This window comes from Mya arenaria, chromosome 3 (assembly GCF_026914265.1).
Source record: "Mya arenaria isolate MELC-2E11 chromosome 3, ASM2691426v1".
NCBI classification, from domain to species: Eukaryota; Metazoa; Mollusca; class Bivalvia; order Myida; family Myidae; genus Mya; species Mya arenaria.
The window spans coordinates 61,413,476-61,429,492 of record NC_069124.1 but is presented as its reverse complement, the minus strand read 5'-3'; the positions used below and the strand labels follow the sequence as shown (position 1 = coordinate 61,429,492).

Below are 16,017 nucleotides of genomic sequence, written 5' to 3'. Positions count from 1 at the left end.
AAGGTCCATTTCTATTCATATGTAGGGTTAAACTGAAGTATAATACCAACTTAAGAAGTACAATAGTAATAATATAAATTACAGCTAATGATATTTTTTGTTTCCATACTGAAAGTTGTTTTCACAATTTAGCGTAGAGTTAGTTGTGCCACTCCACCCCCCAGCCTCCCTTTCGCACGAACTCACATAGCCGATTTGAAATTTACGTGGCCGATTCCTGTAGAATGTCTCGCTCCACCTTCCGACTTTGTGATGAAGTGGGCACATATGAATTCGATGTTTTTGATAACCAACCAAATTGACTGAAAATGCAACATTATTTATCTTGTAAAATGCAATTTGACATGCTGAGAATGTGCGATAAAGGTCGCGGACCATTTCGAGCCTTTTTTTAAAAAACAACGTCTATTCAGGTGGAAAATCCCGTGGAGATGGCAATCCAAAATAACACTGTAGTTAATTTTCATTTACAATCTTTCGAAGAATAGATATTACAGGAAATGCAAAATAAACTGTTTTGTAACATATTCCATTTGAAGAATTCACTTGAAATATTTTTTAGGAACTGCTGTATAAAATAACGTTTTGAATAGAACATCTTGATAAAGTTTGACAGCTAAAACAGTACTTCAAAATCATATAACCTGTTTAAATCATCATTAAGTCTACAAAAAACACTGCCTAATTGAATGTTTTCGGTGAAATATAGTATTATTTCACCGATGTGATTGATTTTTAACTGCTCGTTTTGCATTTGGTTTAAATTGTTGCATAAAACAAACAGAAAACTATTTAAATTTCATTGTAAGTTCAAAATGTATTCGCTGATGAATTGTATGTCGATGTTACATCGAAATACACCATATATCCTCTTATTAATTATAATAATTTTCTTTTTATTATTTCATGGCGTTTAACATTGCCGATGTTGAACCTAATAAATTACAATCAGATGTCTAATATCACACCACCAACATTGGTTTCCTTAAGGAATACTAGGACCTTCCGTTACACATTTGTCTTATGGGCACGTGAACCTACCCTTTAAATAGAGTTTTTTTGGTATGAGTTGTTATTTTCATTTTATTTTTTATTGAATGAACCTCTTATGTCAACTTATTCTAAAGTATATCAACAGATCTACGCTAACGAAAGCGCACTGATCCGACATACCGAAGTCACACCCACAATATTTTGTAGTAAATGAATAACTTCTGAAAATTGCTAAAGAACGCATTACTCTGCTAATACATATATGTTCCGGAAGTTTTTAAAAATTGATAAACTATCAATAATACAATCAAATGTTGAATTGTTAATGTGTTGTTGTTACAAATTATCTAAAATCAGTTCAAAGTAAATGGAAGCTAAACACCACAGGAAACTGTTGCTGGTGATACTGATTATATTAACACGTGTGAACAAACCATGTCTTCACGAAATCAAATATTTCATATCCATATAAGCAAATAAGTATTCTTATGTTAATTATTTTTCTTTGATGAACTGCTGTGCGTACGAATTCCAATGCTTAGATTTTCTCGATATAAAGCATTCCTGTGAACTGAAAAGATGAGGGTATGGGTTACTTTGTTGACGAATTGAGCACCATGGTGCATAAACGCTTTTGTGGATTTAGATATTGTTTGTGATTGTATTTTAGTAAAGACATATATTTACCTTGTTTTATATGCGCCTACTGGAAATTTCTTGGTTTCATCAACAAAGAGCTATATATAACCGTTTCATACTTGTTCATAAAAACAACAGTTAAATGGATTTGATCAGGAACAAAATGTTGCATAAAAAATATGATGTATGTACGAACTAAATAGCAGTGAACGGTAACGTAGAATCCTCTGCAAATATGTGAAGCATTGTCAGCAGGAGGCAATGTCATGCGCATTAAAGGTTTGTTTTTTGTTAATGAATCGGTGTTATACGGAAGGAAGTATGTTCCGTTTACTGGAAATCGTAATAACCTCTAATAAGAAAAAAGTGTACCAGAACACACAATTTGTTTTGCTGCAGGTATTTTGAGATGAACAGTGATAATTTTTCATCTCAGCATTCTAAATCACGTTTTACATTTAATTTCTTGATATGTAGCATGCATTTTAATATATATTCTCTTCCTGCCGGACCAGAAACATGTCGATTATAAAGAAGATTCATATGTGCAGATACTGATGACCATAGACTGATCGGCTCCTTTTACATGTTAAAAAGACATTAGTTGTGGAAATTGTTCCTCAATCAGTTTGATTCATCGACATCCGATTGATGTTCTCAACTTGGTTGTATTGTTAATCATCGGGCAATCAAAAGAAAACACGTAACATTGAACTTGCAAGCTACTCTGCGCACACACAGCTTGATTCAATGTGATTTTCGAACACTTTATATAAAAACCTTAAGATTTGTGATGTAAAAATGAATATTGTACAAAGACTTAGCTCGAAAGAGTTTAAAGTGAAACTGTGCGAAACGAAAAGGCCATAAATATTCCAAGTCAGAATGCATTTCTTTGACATAGAGGCAAAACACCAAGGGAAAACTGCTTATAAAATGAAGGATATACAAAATGTAATACGGAAATGTATATTTCTATTCAATTTACCATTGCACTTTTCAGTCAGACTAAATTTGAACTTGCAATACACTGTGCGTTAGGGACACGCACTTGAAACAACAATGCAAAAGGTTCGCTGCGCAATCATCAAAGGTCAGATGGTTACCCTCAAAGAACATAATACAAATGTTAAGTGAAGCAAAATGGTGAAAAATAATAAAAGAACTTGAACACTATCAGTACAACGGAAACAAGTAACATAATTTGTTAGACATAATTAACATTGTTAATGTTGTGCGAACATGTTTTACCTTAACAACAATTTCATAGTTTCTTCTGATACAAATCTACGCGTTAATGTCAAATACCAATTTTAAGTTGTTATAATCTTATTTGTTTTTTACTAACTGTTCGAATATTTGGTTAATTCCTAATATGATCATCCTGTGAAGCAGTAAAACTATTAAAATACGTGATATGGTAAAACATATTATTAAAAACATTTCGTTGTGACAAGCAACCTGGCTTTGATCTGAAACTCTCATAAACTATGAACAGTGTTTATATTTTAATAGTTGCTTGTATTCGTACTCAGTAGCCAGTGATCAGCAGTGAAGTTGTGAACTATTCTGAGTATATCACTTAAAAAAGGTGAATTTCAGTAAGCTACATTCAATGGACAATAAAACTGGTAAACCGATATACTCGATTAGCATTTACTAGATTTGCAACGCAATCATACAAATGACACTGTGACAATATTCTGCAGTGATATCAGAATGGTCGCATGTGTTCACAGGATCAGTGTATCGTTTAACTGGTTCACACATCTTAATTATATGCCAGTTACATAAAAATGGCAACACATTGATTCAGAGTGAGGAACTGATTTATTTCGTTGTTGTTAGACATGCGAAAGAGCATTATGTCCAGAAATAGTCTAGCTGTAATGAAGTATTTAGAACAAGTCATACATTCAACTCTGGAGGTTAAACAAAGAGGAAGCAAACTATGCCATAGAAAGCCATATACTATTCAAATTGCATCTTTAAAATGTAATTTTGCTTTCAATATAAAAATACTCGTGTACATTGTTGACTTTTTCAAAAAATGAATTACAATGGTTCACATAGTAGTTTTACAAATAAGTAACCACATTTGGTACCTCAGCATGTTAATATTATTGATCTTATTTTCTTGGTGATATAAAATTACCGGTATACCAATAAATATTTTTCGTTGCTTTAGTTCTTGTTGTTGTCGGTATATCGTCGGTGTATAATATCGATCGAGTTCGTATTTAGATTAACATTGTTTAGTATAACATAAGGATATTATGGACTACTCATGAAGCGCTCCTTTGCTCCAAATTTGTTTCACCCAAACCAATAACTTTTCAACACCCAATTTATCTTTATTGAATAGAACAATTTATTAATCAATAAGGCGTTTTAGCAGAATTGAAATCAGAACAGAAGATTTCTGTATACCAGAATCCGGTCTTGCTCGCGGATTATCTTGTTTGCCTTCTTACAGTCGAGTGATCGCGCTTTCACATAACGATCTGTTCATACGTCAAGATGGGCCAAATATTCCGGAGAAACGAGGAAACTGCTTAAAGACACTTGAATTATCATCTAGTAAAAAATAGTGTTGTTAGTGCAGTAACTATTGGAGGTATTTCACAAACTCTGGATTAATGTGCCGGTATGTTATTTCAATTAATAGTTTATTAGAGTGACAGAACAGCGGCGGGACAATTGTTTTTATTACCAAGTATTTTTAAGTTTTGCCATGCCTAAATGTGTTACAAAACAAACATCGTGATCTGGATGGTATTTTCATTGAGTTTCAATTATCAATACAATTCAATTGTATTATACTATCTACTGCGAATGATACGTTTACATACAGTTCATGTTTACAAATACTCTAAGTATGTATAAGTTTGTTTCACATTAATGCACTTATTTTATCAGCTGAACATTAACCACATATTATCATTGTTTTTAGTTAAATGTAGTTTATGTCCTTATTTTAGGCGCATATTATATTCTCTGTTTTCTGTAGAACATTATAGCCAAACCCTTTAATAGAATGATATGTTTTTCCGTTTGTATACAGGGTAAGATAAATAGTTCACAGTATAATCAGATAAAAAATATGTTTTTTGTTCTGTAAGATATAGCTTTAAATCAATGCCGAATGAAGTACATATTTTAGTACTGAGATAGAAAAAGATGACTGTCCAAACAATAAAATAAATGGAGTTCCGTAATACAGTTGTGAATATAGGCCATTTTGGATAGTTTTCGTATGACTTCGAATGAATGCATCGCATTGTTGAAGAGTTGGCAGTGTTGCTTCCGACTGGATTCATTCGTTGAAGATGTCTTCTGTATCTAGCTGTTGAATACTTGAAGTTACTTTATCAGTTCATAGTATTTGTTTGCCTTAATTTTTCCATCGGCTTGCTGCTAGCTCCGATAAGGCCTTTTTAAATTTGAAAGTATTGATAAATGTTGGGACAAGTTTGAGTTGCGCGCGCATAAATCGGTTAATACCCCCAGTGAACGTCTATTGTTTCAAAAATTCAGCCTAATTATATACAATCAAATTAGAACATGGCCTTTGGTGAGTCAATACGTGAAATTAAATTAAATGTAGCATTTGAGCTCAAAATTGCATATTGTTATGGAAACACAAAAGTGGATGACTTTGATCTTTAAGAGGAAATGCAGATTAGATGCTCGATTTGTCTTGATAATCAAGCTTTTACTTATCACCTCCCTCCACAACAAAAAACCTCTTTAAAACACAAAAAAACAAAACACGCAACGATAAACATTAAAGTACTACAATACATTTAACAGGTACAAGTCAAAATTCAAATTTAAATCACTTAAATGGGGCTCTAAATACGCTCGTACAATCACAGTGCGGATTTAAACTATATTTACATTGTCGGTTATAAAACACTACTTGTTTTAGTAATTCTTGAATGTCGACATTACTGTCTCTGCGAGTATGGAATACATGTTTCATTTAAAGAAAAGTGAAGTTCATCTTCTAATACGTTATGAGACAAGTTGTAAGGTATTTATATAAAACAATGCCCTAAACGACTCGATGGGTCTACCATGAAAATTTAAGCAAAACACGAATATATAAAGAAGGTTTTATTATTGTACCGTGTGGTGAAAAACTATTCTGTCACATGAATATCCTTACATGTAGAAAACAGTTTCAATTGGCTTTTAACACTTGAAAATCACAAATATTATCTATAGATTAGTTTAAATTATTGTCAATTCAATCAAGTACTTTGAGTTTCATTTAAATTGCCCTGAACAAATATATTAGCAGTGAACAAAATATTTATCAAAAGAGAAATGCATTGTGGGATTCCACGCGCGGTTTTGGGATTTGTTTGAGCATTGCTACTACCTCCTATTCATTCAACAAGTGAATAAAAGAAAGTAGAAGTTGGATAAATGTTTAATTTTTATGGTTTATATTCATGTTTACTCTATATAACAATATCAATATTTGTCTATGATTTGTCGACAAAGAGACACGCAAATACCCACTATTAAGGTAAACCATGTTTAAATTGGTATTGATTTTGTACAGGTAAACGAGTGTAGAAGTATTTTTAATAATTTTGTTTTTTGTTAAGCATTCATTGTTAGATTTTGTGAATGTACAGTATACCTAAAAGACGACCTTAATCATGATTGTGAGATGAAATCGATTAGATTGAACCTAAAAACTTTCACAGCAAACATATTCTTATATATGTTTTACTATGCTATTATTTAATGATGTATTGTTGTTGGTAGATAATCGAAGTTCAATTATATACACTGCAAAAAGTCTGCGCCTACCGTTTCACCAATGTTTTTGATCATAGGAAGAACCATTATACGTTGTTCGAAATTGTTCGTCGAGGTGTATTACTTTTATATTGGAACAAATTGAAGAGAGGAAATGTGGAAGACTGTAAGCTTTGAAGAATAATGCTAATATCAAGCGCGCTAGTTAGGCGTGATAAGTCCAGTCCAATCAGACCAGTATTATGCTTATATCATATTACAGTCAATGACAAACTAGATTTGAAGCAAATTAAATTTCGCTCACTTGAAATAATGATCAACACTAATTATCTCAATAGAAGTGCACTCTATTCATACGTGTTCTAAGAATCTAATAAAATCAAAAGAGAAATGGTATATGGCTTGATCACTACAATGACACTAAAACAAATTATATAGGACTTTAATAATATTTTATTCTCAACGCCTCCTTGCATTCAGAAGTTTATCACAACATTTGATGAATTATAAAGGTTTCAAACATGTTTTATTTAACACAGCACAATCACATACGCCGCGATCCTTATCATATATATAACTCATCAAACCATGTTTCTAAATCTTATCAAATCACAACTTTGTACAAGTTAAATAACGTTGTATCCTAATGTAACCCTATACAACAATCGCCCTAACCCAATAATCTACGTAATAATACCAAACTTCTTATCTAGTATCATTGTCAGTGTGAGGAAAACTGCTTTTCGTTATAACCAAATATATTTTGCTTTTCGTCATAACAAAATACAAATATTTAATATTTCCATACAGTGTATGCCTCATTTGTAGGTATGAATATATCCTGAGGATAGAATATGCATTCCGAGACCTCCGTTTTAAGGCAATCATGGTGAATATAATTATATATATAATTATAAACAACTTTTTAGACCAGAAACGTAATTTGCTTTTCGTTAAACAAAATATATTTTGTACATTATCAGCATTTGCCCACGATTTTTGAAAAAAAAACTATAAATTGCTCAATATATCGCTCAGTAACCGAGTAAAGTGTACATTTTTCTGCTTAGCCTCCGCTATTTTTTATAAAAAAAATGTTACGAAAATAACAAATTTACAGCGATAATCCTTTCCGAATCGAGCGGATTTTTGCTTCAAGTTATAACCAAATGTGACGTCACAAACCACGTGGTATGTCCACACTGATTATTGAGGTTTCCGTAGAGTTATGATTGAATGGGCGCCCTGCAAAATGACAAATACGTCGCAATAACAGGACAGTCAGTCACCACGATTAACAATGTCATTATAGAGTGTATACATATTACCTTAAATCCCAAATCTCTACATTTTTAGTACTGGCTCATGATTATGAAATTTAAGAGAACCAAGCTATGTGTGGGAGTTCAGGAATCCTACTAAACATTGCTAATAGAGGATAGTTAGTGTCGTTGGTATCCAAAGTCTCTTTAAATATTTATTATTGCCACCTCTTCTTGATATCCTCTGTCCAACTAGTTTAAACATATTTATTTTACAACGATTGTGAAACAAGTTATTACAACATTATATTTATCACTCTCGTTGGCACGATTTTACGCGAGAGTGTGGTCTTGTGTTGTGGGGTAAACCGGAGAACCCGGAGAAAACCCACTTGTCCGGCTTGGTGACCACAAACCAAACTCACATGCGCCCAAGCCGGGAATCGAACCCGCCTAGGTGAGAAGCGAGTGCGCTAACCACTGCGCTAACTGGACAACCGAGACAGCAAAGAAGTTTAAAGGCGTACAATACAGGTTGATGCAAAAAAAATGTTCGAAATGTGTAACAAATGAGATCTTTTTTCCCAGCTGTGAAGAATAGGATCCTATTTTTCCAGGTGGGAAGAGAATATGATCTGGGAAAAATATAGCCTTACACACCTATCCATTGGCATCGGCCCCACTGAGAGTATTAGTCCTGTTAGAATGTTGAGCACAGTGCACAAACATTATGTTATCTAACGTGCACCCATAGGCATCACTATCAACCTATGGATATGCCAAGCTTAAACCATCAAAGGTACCCAGGCTGGGCAGTTTTGTCACTTTGTAATCCATTGTTTGACAATTCTTAGCAGTCTAAACTTATTCCTAGGTACAGATAGGTCCCATTTTAGTGGCATGGTCAATTAGATATAACGATTAGACAAAACAAAATAATAACATTATGATTTACATCGACAAATACCAAGTTAAGTCAAATATAACTGAAATGATATTGATCACGTTCATTCCTTACACGATGACACAACAAAGTCCCTACAAAACAACAACTGCAATTATATAATTAAACAATAGTTGCCCTTATAACTCGTGTAATTATATGAAAAAAATATCATGGAAGCTACCTGATTAAATGCGCAATTTGAAATACTGAGATACTCCGAAGCATCTCATAAGAATTAAACGCATATTGCGATCTAATGCGAAACCGTGAACGATATTCAAATAAAAACAATTTCAATAAAGATCCATACATTATGGTTGTTGACTATGGATTGTTCTTTGTGTTGTTTATTGTCTTGTTTGTCTTGGTTGTTCATCTGCTTTGAATTTGAGATTTGTTACAAAACTGTGCTAGGCTGATGAAGTTTGTTGTTGTCAATAACAATGTTTTTTTTTCATCAGAATTCATGTTTCTGCACCACAAACATACTACACAACACGAACTTGTAGACACCAATGTTAACATCTTCTAATGTGCAATAATTCGGTTATCGGGTTGGCTATTTTTTTTAAAACTGAAAGTAATGGGATGAGGTGGCAGGGGGTGTTTACGAATCGTCGTCTTCATGATTGTTTAGGTTCTTGTTGTTTTATGCATTTTGTTTGTCTAGCGACAAAATATTATTATTGCACGCAAATCAATAGTAAATGACATGTCTTATTCAACATAATTCAATTTCAAATTTGCTAGTTCTCGCTGGCAATAGGTTATGCTCTAATAAAATACCCATTTGATATAAATAATTAGCCAGTCAAAAGTATTGTTACAGTTTTTTTGGAAGTCGGTACTAAATAAATCGAAAAATCGAAGCCTGACACATCACGTCGGATAAAGTTGATTGTTTCACCAAGTATGGACATAATTCTTTCACGGAGTCAAATATTTTATATCTAAATGAAATACAGAACTGTATTTTGATTAATGTTTTATTCGAATGCTCTTTGGGAGTTGATGTAAACAAGAAAGCTTTCTTTTGGAATGAATTGAAGAGAATTTTGAAAAGCACGTTGACTTAATATAGCTGCACTCTCACTGATCTTTACAACTTTCTTTTCTGTCTTGGAAAAAGCAACTGTTTGCGTAAATATCTGCGAACCAATGATATAAGATGTTGATAAAATATCAGATCGTAGATCGTAGATTTTGATATTTCCGTTCGAAAATTAATATTTTATGGCTTGCCCCGTTACTAACGGTTTAGGAAAAATGTATTAACATCATTTTTTGAACTTTGAACCCTGGATTTTTGCAAAAAATGGCCCTCCCAAGACAACAAATAAAAAAGTTGTCACAATGTTCAATCTGTGAGAGTGCAGCTTTAAACATTTTTTTTTCTATTAAACGTTTAGCACAAATGTCTAGCAATACTGATTTATAGCCTTGAAAATTTTGAACCTTATCAATTATATTAATTTTGTATACATTAAACAGTATAACTCTGCAGGAATCTACACAAAGATCTTAACATATTCTGCAGCCAGTCATGAAATAAAAGGTACATAAATAAGAAAACCAAAATTATTTTACGAACTAATGAGCAGACAATGGTGAAAAGTAAATCTTTTGCAAGCAGTGTCAGCGGGGTGTGATTTCAAGCGCTTTGGGGCTTACATATTGTTAATAAATCGGTTTAAATAGCAATATCATAAATCAGAAATATGTTCCGATTACTAGTTATTGTAATTACCTGTAAATTACGGCCTCTGAACACACTGTATTAGTCTATTCTGCAGAAATGTTTCGATAAGTTTACCTCATCCCCTGAAGCATGCACTATTCATTTCGTATTATGTAAAAATCTTGATATATCATTCGTGACTCTACCGGCCGGAGAAATGCAATAAACGTAATGATTAAGACAACATATTACTGCAAATTATAATTAACGTAGACATGTGGGCATGGGCATTCAACATTTTGAAAAGACAAAACATGTCAAAAACATGTTGCTTTTATCCGCTTGCATTATCGACATCCGATGGTCTTAACAGAGTTTTATTGTTAATCGTCAGGCAAATCCCATCAGCAATCAAAGAATTAAAGTGTTTATGAGTTACCTTGCATAATCAACAGAGCTCTTCATTCAAAAGTTTTTTAAAGATAAAATAAAATAAAAGATGGTTGTTATGTCGAACTTATTATTGCATGATAATACACAATGACCGAAAATAGCCTGAATTAATTAAACTGTTTTCTGATCAGATTTGTTTTTTTTTATAAAAAACACCTAAAACATTTCAATTGACACTGCGCCTTTCCGTTTGATATGATTGACACATCGCATACATTTTACAAAGGTGATTTAAAGCAAAAAGATAAATGGTATGGTTCAGACAACGATAATTTGTTGACAAACGATGTTTTGATATTAAAATACATGGTTATTGGCTGATCTGTCTGTTCTGGATTGTCTATCGACCTTTGTTTCTTACGCCATTAAACAAGGTTATTGGAAACGTTCGGCTTCTGGGCTTGCCTCTGTAGTTTCATCCGATCGCATGAATAAATAAATAATATGTAGCCGCGCTGATAAGAAGACCAACTGCGCCATCTCCTCCAGTTTTCGCATGTTCATTATCGCGCTACTACAGTTTCTTTATGTGTGCGAAAAAATCAAAATTAATGAAGAGAATAAAGACAGGTTGGGCAAAATCTACATGAGAAGGCATATTCAATTATAAATGGCAAAATGCTTAAATTGGAAAGTATATATATACATGACAGCAATAACTTCACGCTTGAGTTCAACTTTATCGTTAACATAATTAATCGACAAACATGCAAAGGAATGGATCAAGCTCTGTAGCCGAAACATACAATATGTTCTTCTTTACGGCAAAGACAATTACAACCAAACGAAATACACACACATGAATGGAAACTTCAGGTTTAAGCAATACCACGTTTAAAGACACTCATCTCAAGGCAAATTCAACACTTAAACGAGACATACAACCACATAAGAAAACAAACATTACACTTTACATTTCGTATTAGTAAATGTTGGGTAACCGCCGTGGCACAATCGGTGGAACCTTAGTCAGATTTCACAGGTTAACACATTCACGGGGTTCGACGTCTTGTTCATTGTTGCGGTAACAACCCGTCAACGGTAGAAGTCAGATAAAACATTAACGTGTACGAAAATAAAACATCTTCAATAGTTTATGTATTCAGTTCTCTGTATATATATACCACTCAACTTCAAGTTTTTATATCACTCTGAGTGTTACTCGAAACTACGCAATTTTGGAGCATTTTCTTCTTCCGAGCAGTTAAGGTTATTACCACTTCGGAACATAGCTACTAGAGAACAGTGCATTATACACGAGAATGATTATGTAAAATACACAGGAAGAAAGGATATCAGCTTATTTCCCACAATTTTCAGGGAACGTCAATGATATAGCTGATACATTTTCTGCATTCACAATCTTCTTAAGCGCGTTCGATTTCACACGGTTATAAGACAAATTAACTATTGGGATAAAAGCGATGAATGGTTAATTATGTATGGATATCAAAGCTGTGGTATTCATAAATTGCACCCGCATTGTGTATTTTCATATTTACTAAACTTCTATAACTTAAGCCCAAGAAAGTAAAACATATATTAACAAGCAAATACTCAAAACGGCCATTGTGTGTGCATTCATTGAATGATTCCAAAAAATACAATATGAACTCAGACGGAAAATTACAGGCGAATGTACGGTTTCATTTCATGCTGTGTCTATTGTGGTCGAGGTACTTATAAAATTAAATTAAGTATAGTGATTAACCGCTAAAATACGACCATCTTAGGAACCTCTTCATAGCAACTTTGATCTGAATAAATAACATATCATGAGGTCAGTAAACAACGACCCACGCGCATTTAGTTTTTTTAATATCAAATTTTATACGATTTATATTCAAGGTATGCAAACATTAATATCACTAATTTGTTTCCGGCATGTATGAAAACAAACGACACTCGCGTACGATGCGGAGCTGTTTACTTTGCGATCCGCGTTAATGAATGTCGAACGTACCCTCTAAATAAATAAAGCTTGCAATTCATCAAAATACTAAAAAATATTTATTTGCAATATTGTACTGAATCTTAGCCGAAATACTTCAAACTGGAAATATCATCATTATGTTTCGTCCTTCAACTGTTAGCGATTATGTTTTTTTAACGATAAAACGGACAAAAACAAGGAAAGACAGTGACTCTATATTTCGATTCGTTTCCAACAGCGCGATTAACAAGGGAAGCCCGTCAACATTTCCTTTCAATAAGCTACCGTAAAGCATGAACTAAACAATATTCAAATATCTTACTGTCTTCCGATATCTAGGTATCGCCCTGCATTGCATGCATTAAAATGCATCAGCTGTTCACCCCTCAGAAATAAACTCCTGAAATTTATTTTAGCATCTTTCAATCCGACTTGAAAGAAAACAAACATAAAAATAGTACTTAGAACAAGTTTACGACCTAGTTTTGCAAGTTACAGGCATCGGGAGATATGGCCAATAGGAGAAATATAGGCAATATAGTTGAGTTTACGTACATAGCACTAATAACATTCAATTCGCAAAGACAGACTTACAAAATCACACGAAAGAGCAAACGAACACGTTAGGACACTGCAGCGTATTGCCTCAATTTATTGTCCGTTATCACGATATTTTTTGATAATGAGACGATGGCTCGTGCATATTAATTAAATTCGTGGGTAGAGTTTGGTACGTAAATGGGTTTTTTTATGAGTCGATAGTACAAATATTGAGGCTGGCTCTTGTGTTTCATGGTAAAGTTAAGACCCTAAACTTGTTTTCTCGGTTGTATCTTGTCCTAATCCAATGTTAGTTTACAAAGTCAATATAATAACATAACATAAATATATCAGTTGTAAAAGCTACTTCAATATTTATATGAAAAACTACAGAATCAAATCCTGCCAAATATTTAGAGCGCTCTGTTGATAATTTCATGTTGTATACATACTAAAGCTTTGTAGAACACCAATCGGTTCTTATTCTTACTGTAATCGGGAAATCTTTCTAAATGCAATAAAGTTAATCATAAAATCTAAATCATTGTAATGGCTGCAATTTATGCATTGCGCTATACGTGGTTTTACCGAATTCAACGATAAAAATAGTACTTTATAGTTTAAACCGGAAAGATAATTAAATACATTTATAACCTATAAGTATAACTAAAAATTTAACTTTATCACGTCTATTTAAACGGGCAAAGATAAGTGGATTATTAAAAAAGTTAGTGTGTTTTCTCTTTAGAAAGAAAACAAATATATAAGAAAAAAACGCAATCAAAATGTATTGCTGTCATCATTGATATATACTGTACTTTCAATATTAAACTTAAAGTCAATACTTGATCGATCAATTACAAACTCTTTCTTAGAATGAGGTAGGTGAATTGACGTTTTTCGAGGCCGTATTAATACATAACACAGGATAAAGTAGGCTTAAAAGTCCGGGCATTTCCGATTAATTGGGGTTTTAGTGCTGATATTACAATAATGAAATCCTGAATGGACACGGGTACGAATAGTTTTATGATGTACATATTCCATTTTTTCAGTTTTGGCTTTTATTTGTAGGGTAAATTAATATGATTCAAATAGGCCATTGAAAGGTCTGACTAGTAGTGTTCACATTTTCTTATATATTCATAAACTGGAGGATACATGTGTGCAATCTTCGTGATGTAAAGCCATAAGCAAGTAAATTGGTTGTATATTGAACAAACAAAAATTGTGGGTTTATGCTGTTATGTACAAAAAGTATTGGGATTTTTGTTTCTCACGATATATCAGAAAAACACACACAACGGCAATATCTTATAAGTTCTATGACAGTCTTTCAAAAGTAAATAATTGTGACAGCCTCTTTGATCATCTGTAGCTGCTTGTTGTATAAATAAAAGTAATTATTTATCAAAAATCTGAGTTTCCTTTATAAGGAGGCAGATAAATGCACCTTCAACAAGAAGACAGAAAAGTTCTTCTCGAAGACAGACCAATCTCAATCACTTAATGTTAACGCCTACACTACGATGAATTGCTGTTGACTACGCAGACGCTTAATAGCTAGTAATTTCTTCATATAAACGGGACATTCTTTGCCTACGGATTTTAATAATACCACAATGTAAACTGCTGGGACAAGCTAAGTATCCAATAAAAGCTCTGGTTAAGACTAATGTTTAACTAACACTGAGCGAGTGACAAACGAAATACAAACAATACAGACAAAATCCAAATACATTAACATATCTTTGTCAATAAACATTTGGGTCACCGCATTGGAAACCAAAGAAGTCTATAATTTGCCTACTGATTATGAATACCTCTGTACGTGTTTAAATTATGCTATGTTACAATATTCCTATAAACTCCAAATAAAACCCGTTGTTCGAATGCCGTATTGGTATATAAGATGGCTATTGTAAATGTTTAATCTGGAAGAAATAAACGATAACCATCACAAATAGGCAAAACTTTGTCACATAATTGTGTTGCATATGCCAGTTGTGTCCTGGCCCGCCACGTCACACTTACATGTCGGCTGTCTTTCTTCAGCAATGCTAAATATATACTCGCCCGTGACGCCACGCTTACTTTGATGTGCAATTGAATTCATATGCATCAAATATTCTAAATAGGTATTCTGACAATAAAACACCTATCCATCCTTTTAAAAATATAACATCATATTACGTTTCCCTTTCTAGCTAAATGATGTCTATGCCCTAATTTGAATTTATTGTATTTTCTTTTTTGTAGAAAATTATAACTAAACACTATAATAGTATGACATATCGTCTTGTTCCTCCGTTTATAAATAGAGTAAAATGTTGATTGTATAATTAACTGAAAAGTGGTCTGCTCTGTGATATGTATTATATAATAAAAAAATGTTAAATATTGTTCATGCTGTAGTACTAAAACGTTAAAACAAACGATTTATTGCTTAATGCATTAAAAACCTTTCATGCGACAAATGTTTAGTAAAAACGAAATGCATATGGTCCATTTAGGAAAGTTTGCGTATAACTTGGAATGACTGTATCGTAAGTAAGAAAAGTTTTTAATCTGATTCAATTTCTCAGTTCATAGTATTTACCATACTTTATTCTTAATTGTTTTTTTTTAAATTGTTGCTGGCTTCATTAAGGATAATATTTGTATTGATAAATGTTGGGACATGTGTGAGTTTACACGCGCAATTTTGTTTTTAATTTAAGCCCCTAGTCAACTCGTCTCGCAATTTAAACATTCAACAAAATTATAAAAAACACAAGTGGCTTATGCAAATTAAGAT

At 32.8% G+C, this 16,017-nt stretch overlaps 1 protein-coding gene across 4 annotated transcripts in view; it reads left to right on the top strand.

The window, feature by feature from the left end:
• The window catches only part of LOC128228324 (protein CEPU-1-like), a 128,468-nt gene that overhangs the window by 23,525 nt on the left and 88,926 nt on the right, over positions 1-16,017 (top strand). Inside the window, exon 1 of one of the 4 annotated variants that reach the window (XM_052939571.1) lies at positions 4,224-4,279. The exons of the other annotated variants lie outside the window; for them this stretch is intronic. The gene's annotated coding sequence lies outside the window, so the exon portion shown is untranslated. Of the gene's footprint in view, positions 1-4,223; positions 4,280-16,017 lie in introns of those variants that run through there. 4 annotated transcript variants of the gene reach the window in all.